Source organism: Cherax quadricarinatus, chromosome 33 (assembly GCF_038502225.1).
Source record: "Cherax quadricarinatus isolate ZL_2023a chromosome 33, ASM3850222v1, whole genome shotgun sequence".
Classification (NCBI taxonomy): domain Eukaryota; kingdom Metazoa; phylum Arthropoda; class Malacostraca; order Decapoda; family Parastacidae; genus Cherax; species Cherax quadricarinatus.
In genome coordinates, this window is record NC_091324.1 from 28,449,007 (window position 1) to 28,455,891 (window position 6,885).

At 38.7% G+C, this 6,885-nt stretch overlaps 1 protein-coding gene across 3 annotated transcripts in view; it reads right to left on the reverse strand.

Moving 5' to 3' along the window:
- LOC128693930 (uncharacterized) overlaps positions 1-5,873 on the reverse strand; it is a 383,054-nt gene extending 377,181 nt beyond the window's left edge. For all 3 annotated transcript variants that reach the window (XM_070090979.1, XM_070090978.1, XM_070090977.1), the window contains exon 1: positions 5,124-5,873. The gene's annotated coding sequence lies outside the window, so the exon portion shown is untranslated. The remainder of the gene's footprint in view (positions 1-5,123) is intronic.
- Positions 5,874-6,885: the final 1,012 nt, after the last annotated feature.

A 6,885-nucleotide genomic window follows, 5' to 3' on the forward strand; every position in this document is an offset into this window, starting at 1 on the left:
AAATATCTTGGTAAATTAGACACATGTGCAACACTTGGGTATCTTCATTGAAGAAACGTTTCGCCACACAGTGACTTCATCAGTCCAATACGAAGAAGAATGGACTGATGAAGCCACTGGTTAGTGAAATGTCTCCTCATTAAAGATACCCAAGTGTTGCACGTGTTAATTTATCAAACTACCGCTTCTCTCCACCATTATCTATATAAAATATCTTAATTTACCTCACTTAAATAACAAAAAAAGGCACAATACCGTGACTGGAACGATACACAAATAACCCGCACATAAAAGAGAGAAGCTTACGACGACGTTTCGGTCCGACTTGGACCATTGTGTAATGTGTAATGTTACCTCACTTATTTATTCTATGAACCTAAAATATTCTTACAAACGTGTAAATATACTGTTATGGCAGCATATCAAGAACAGAAAAACGCAGCACAATAATAAAGACAAACTACCTTTCATAGAGCTTAACTATAGTAACTAAAACCTACCACAAAATATTATAAAAATAAACTGTAAAGATGGATTAAAATGAGACGAAACAAAACATGGAAAATTAATAAAACGTCAAGAGCTATGCAAGCTCACTAATACTTCAAAAGCAGGATAAAAAAATAGGAAAAGTAAAATAAATCATGTAGAAATCTCAGCACGGATATTAATAAGGATAATGCAAACAGTCACAAATTAATTATTTAAAGAAACTGGTGGAAGAAAGAAAAAGTCATTATTTTTGGCTGAATGGATAAAATAACATGCATAAAAAAATAGGATAAATAGAAAGTATATCAAATCAGTTTCATTACAAAATGCAATTACAGTTTTAGCATAAAATAACATATAATAAGATACGCAAGAGTACGCAAAAAAAAATCTAAAAATTTTGAAAACTGGCTAAGTTCGAAAACTTCGTACAACAGTGTTTTCCACTGAGAGCATTATCATCCTGCACATCATCTGGCCTCAGGGAGCGTGTAAAAAAGTTTTACGTGTTTCTACTTATTAGTTGTTGTTCCATTGTAGTGAGTGCAGGACCCCAAGAACTGGTTCTTTCAAAATGGCCGCCAAGAGGCTCCCCTCCCTCAACCCACACCATCACAAGTGATACAGACACTTTGTTTCAGCACGATGCAATGTACTACGGTAAATTACAGAGCATTTCCGGCAAACTTAAGATTAATAAGGCAATGACAAATGGTTTTACATACACAATCTCTTAAGTGATTGTAAATATAGTGGGATAAAATGATATTATAGTTTTTGAAGTCAACATGAAATTCAAAATATTTGGGCGGCAGAATATTTGTATAATACTATGCAATACTATACAATCAGGATCTGTATACTCGTATATAGTGGACGAAATTTACAAATAAATGTTAATTCTATCGTGCTCGAGAAATACTGTATAAAAATATAGTAACAATGCCCAAATTTTATAGAATTTCCGTAATCATTTATAATTACGTTGTAAGGAACTTAAAAATACCCCTCACGGGAAGTTCCTTTATGCTACTGACGAGCTCTTGATCCAAGGAATTGGATCTGTGCTCAAATGCCTTGAATCAAGCTTGAATGCCTTCCATTATCCCAGGGACTGTAACTCCTACTAGTTTACCGATCCCTCATGAATGTAGAAGTAGTTGTAGTAGTAGTAGTAGTAGTAGTAGTAGTAGTAGTAGTAGTAGTAGTAGTAGTAGTAGTAGTAGTAGTAGTAGTAGTAATAATAATAAATAAATAATATTAGTACTACACTAGCTCCCACCAACATTAATCCCTCCTATTCTCCAATCTCACCACTTTCACCTATTCCCAATCCACTGCAGTCTCCTATTCCCCAGTCTTAACAACCACTCTCGAGTCTCCTATTCCTCAGTCTTATCACCCTTACCTATCCGCCCACCCCAATCAGTCTCTCCTATTCCTCAAGGGTTATCCCCTACCAAGACTCACTAGCATTCTCAAAGGGCGGTGTTCCATATTACGGACACCTGACTGAAAAACTCGACCCATGAAAAACGGAAACTAATGCACGTTACGTATTTGTAAAGAACCTTGGCGCAGAATGGAGCACAAGCGAAAAACGATCACCGTGGAACTGCGACGCCATGTTGTGTTGTGCCACCGTGTGTATTGTGTTGCTTGGTATTTATTATGTTATAGTGTTAGGTAATGTACTGTGTGGTGCTTTTTTTATGCAATAGTTTTGTGGTGATTAGTGTGTTGAATTGTTTGGTGTTACATTATTGTGTAATGTGGTACTGTTTTAGGTGATGTGCTTATATGTGGTATGTTGTGGTGTTGTGTTGTGATGTTATGTTGTGCTGTTTAGTCGTTCTGTGTCGTGATGCCTTTGTGGTACATTATACTATCGTTTTGTGATAAAAAGATATAGGAACACCTAAAATAGCACAGGTAAAACAAAAATCACAGATAAAAACGACGCAGGTAAAAAATGGCATAAGGGAAAGTAGGAAAATAACTTTTTTTTTTCTTTTGTGACGTGGTTTGGTACAAACTGGATGGATGGGGGCTGTTAGGTTCGCTAGACTTTTTTTTCCAGCTTTTCACTCATGCCATTTCTGCCTCTGATATTTGTTGTATGGTGTTGTGTTACCATATAGGGTGATGTGGTGCCATGTTATGTGGCACTGTGCCGTGGTGCCAGGTGTTGCATCATGATGTAATAGAGTATAATTTCTACATTGTGTAGTGTTATGCAGGGCTATGTATTATTATGATGGATGACGTTATTTTAAGTCGTGTGGTATTTTCTTGTGTTGCAACATGTGGTGACGTGGTCTGTGGAGGGAGAACACAAGATGCCAGACTCAGACTATGCAATTCAGCCAGGAACTAAGCCATGAAAGACAATGGTAAAAGAAACGAGAACAAGCGAGATCACACTGATAAAAAAGCTAGACGAGATCAAGAAAGACCAAACGAGATCAAGAAAGACCAGACGAGATCAAGAAAGGCCATACCAGTCGAAATCAAGAAAGACCATACGAGTTCAAGAAAGACCAGACGAGATCAAGAATAGCTAGACGAGATCAAAAAAGACCAGACGAGATCAAGAATGGCTAGACGAGATCAAAAATTGCTAGACAAGCTGAAAAGATTAGAGATCAAGCTAAGCTAAATGAGATCAAACTAGACTAAACGAGATCAGAGCAAACAAGATCAAACAAAGTTTATGAAAAGATGCAGACAGGGAGAAAAACAGGAATATAAAGAGGATGTAAATAACAGCCCTGAAAATATCTAACCAAGACAGGTCTCGCAACAATGTGTTCAAGTTGGACAAATTTAGATTTAGAAAGGGTACTGGGAAGTACAGGCTTGGCAATAAAATTGTTGATGAGTGAAGCAAACTCCCAAGTACTATTATTGAAGCAGGAAGTTTTGGTAGCTTTAAATTTAGGTTGTATGGATATGAGTGGATGTGGCTGGGCTGTGAATTGGACCTACACTAGCATGGACTCATTGTAGTGTTCTTAAATCGAACTAAGCTTGACGAGATCAAACTAGACTAGATATGATCAAACTAGACTAAGCAAGATCACACTAAACTAAATGAGATCAAACTAGGATAGAAGAAATCAAACTAGGCTAAACTATGTTAAACTAGACTAAATGAAATCAAACTAAATTAGACGAATGAAGAATGTTAAATAAGACTAGGCGAGGCCAAAGAGAACATGACACAAGGTGTCTATTTCCCTCGTAAAAAATAGTTTATTTCAGTCTGACCTAGCTTAAATCCTATTATCTCCTCCGTTGGATATTCATCTGTAAGTTTCTAGTCATAAATGATATGAAATCAAACAACTGCGGAAGCAATAAGAGAAAATCTGATGTATGCTGTCTACTTTCAGTGGTGATTTTTTTAAATATTTAAAACGTTTTTTCCTTAAAGGGTCGGGGGTGTCTTGATGCCGGTGAAGGGATCTTGAACTGAGGAATTGATGCTATCCTCCCCTGCCTTGAATCAAACCTGATTACCTTCCATTATCTAGGCGCTGTATGATCCTTATGGGTTTTTAACGCTTCGCCATGATTATATTAATTAAAAAAAAAAGGTTTTGCATGTTTCTTGCAGACCTTTTGAATATTTTCTTGATACGTGAATTGACTACTTCAGTGACTATCGCAGAATTTCATTAAGAATTCCTAATGTGTCATGCTTATGTATATTCATATGAAACACTCAACGTGTCATGTGTCATATCATTACTTATTAACATGACCTACAGTAGGTTTTTATTTTCTGCTGCCTTTCTGCTTATAATTGAAGGAAAATAAGCACGATGGTTTGCACAAAACACTGAAAAATTCTTGTCACTTACAGAGAATAATTTCACCTGTTGACAAATTCTGAGGAAGTGTAACTGCATATTCCAGTATAGTGACGCCATACTGGCGGTAGTTTTATTAGTTTATTCTTCTTAATAATATAATTCATCTAAGAAAAATAAACCTTGAAAATGTGGCTAAAAATATATAATTTCAATCAATTATTATCTTAGATACAGCGCCTGAGGAATGAGAGGTTGGGGTAACTGGTTTGATAAGGAATGGAAGGATAGCTCTAATTCCTTGGAAAGAGAGCCCTTTATCTGCATCAAGGCTTTCCCTTAAAGGGACAAATTCAGTCACAGAGTTTTAGGGATTCACTGAAACACATAGACCAGCAGCTGCACACCGGTACTATAACCTCCTGGCTGACATTTTTATGGCACGTGACTCGTTTACCTTTAACTTTATGTACATGTACAGTAATTTTATCACACTGGAAAGATAATCAAATTCTTAACGTTGTGTTTATGTACTGATAACTTCTTCATGGAATGCTGTGAAACAAATCAGCATATGTGGTTCAATTTGTGTTGTGTTCTGACCATGAAATGATACATTATAAAGGCGTTTAGAATTCCTTTCCTCTTTTAATTGTAGTGAAATTACATATTAAAGTAGCACATCTTGTTTATGTTGTAACCCATTTAGCACAAGGAAAACTTACCAAAGTAACTGACATAGTAAATTTTACTGTAGAAGAAAGCTGTGAGATTACTGACGTATAAAAATAATCAACATCAGTGGTAGATACTAACCTTAAATCGGGAGATCTTGATCTGGTTCTTCTAATCCTTTATATTGGCTTCCTGTTAATATATATTTCCTCTAGTGTCCTTCCTAGGAGCAATAAAATGGTGTGTCTATCGTAGTTGTGACCTGAGGGACACAACTATGGCGTACACTGACCTTATCTCCTACTGACTGAAGTTATTAAAACATCTGACCTTGGTTCACTTCAGACTATTTGTAATGTTCTAGTGTTTTTCAACACTTTGGAATATATAATACGATAATTGAACATATTTTTCGTTGCACTTATCTGATATATTCTATGTACTATTACGGTTTTTGGGAAAGAGCTTCCGCCTAGTTTCTTTAAAGAAATTTTACACACTGGAGAGGCAATAATAGTCAAGTGCAACACTGACTTAACCTACCACGGCACTACCACTACTCTGCTGGAATATATTTAGTTGAGTATTAACTCCTGGACCTAGTCGGCACTTAAAGCAGGAATACACTCAGCGTTGAGTACTAACTCCTGGACCTAGTCAGCACTTTAAGCAGGAGTATACTTGGTGTTGAGTACTAACTCCTGGACCTGGTCAACGCTTTCGACAGCAGGACTACTCAACATTGAGTACCAACACCTGGTCATCTCTCGCCTCACCACCAGCAGGACTGCACTCAGCGTTGAGCACTATCTCTTGGTCACTTGTAGCCTCACCATGATTATCACCACGACCCCCGAGACCAATACTCCCAGCGGCTGCCACAGCAGAAAGACAACTAACTGGGGCGGGACCAGCTGACCCACCGCCAGCACCCCCATCCATCCCTCACCTCCATCAACAAACTTTCCTATCCTCTAGCTCACTCACTCCTAACTCTTCATTCCCCAAACTATGTAGACCTCAACATACAACGAATGCTAACAAACACGTCTGAATGATTGTCATAATCTTGATTGAATGTTGCAAATAACTTAAGTATTTCACCGAGTTGCCATTTTTCACAATACGGGTCATGACAGATTAGCAGACTTTCATGAGCTTAATAAAATATATTTTAAATTTTATGAGATTTTATTTAACGCGTTCAGTGGTTGTTATGCACTGTAATGTTATCAGGAATGGTACAGAATTTAGAGAGACGTGTTGACAGTAAAATATGAAGAGACTAGCAAAATATTGGGAGAAAAGAAAGGAGGCAGAGTGAGTGCTGCAAGCCATGTACTACCCCACACCACCACCACACCTCCACCACCACACCACCACCACACCTCCACCACCACCACATCACCACCACCACACCTCCACCACCACACCTTCACCACCACACCTCCACCACCACCACACCTCCACCACCACACCACCACCACCACCACACCACTACCACACCACCAACACACCACCACCACACCTCCACCACCACACCTTCACCACCACACCTTCACCACCACACCTCCACACTACCACCTCCACTACCACACCACCACTACCACCACTTCTCCACCACCACACCTGGTTGTCTGGTGGCTAAAGCTCCCGCTTCACACACGGAGGGCCCGGGTTCGATTCCCGGCGGGTGAAAATTCCGACACGTTTCCTTACACCTATTGTCCTGTTCACCTAGCAGCAAATAGGTACCTGGGTGTTAGTCGACTGGTGTGGGTCGCATCCTGGGGGACAAGATTAAGGACCCCAATGGAAATAAGTTAGACAGTCCTCGATGACGCACTGACTTTCTTGGGTTATCCTGGGTGGCTAACCCTCCGGGGTTAAAAATCCGAACGAA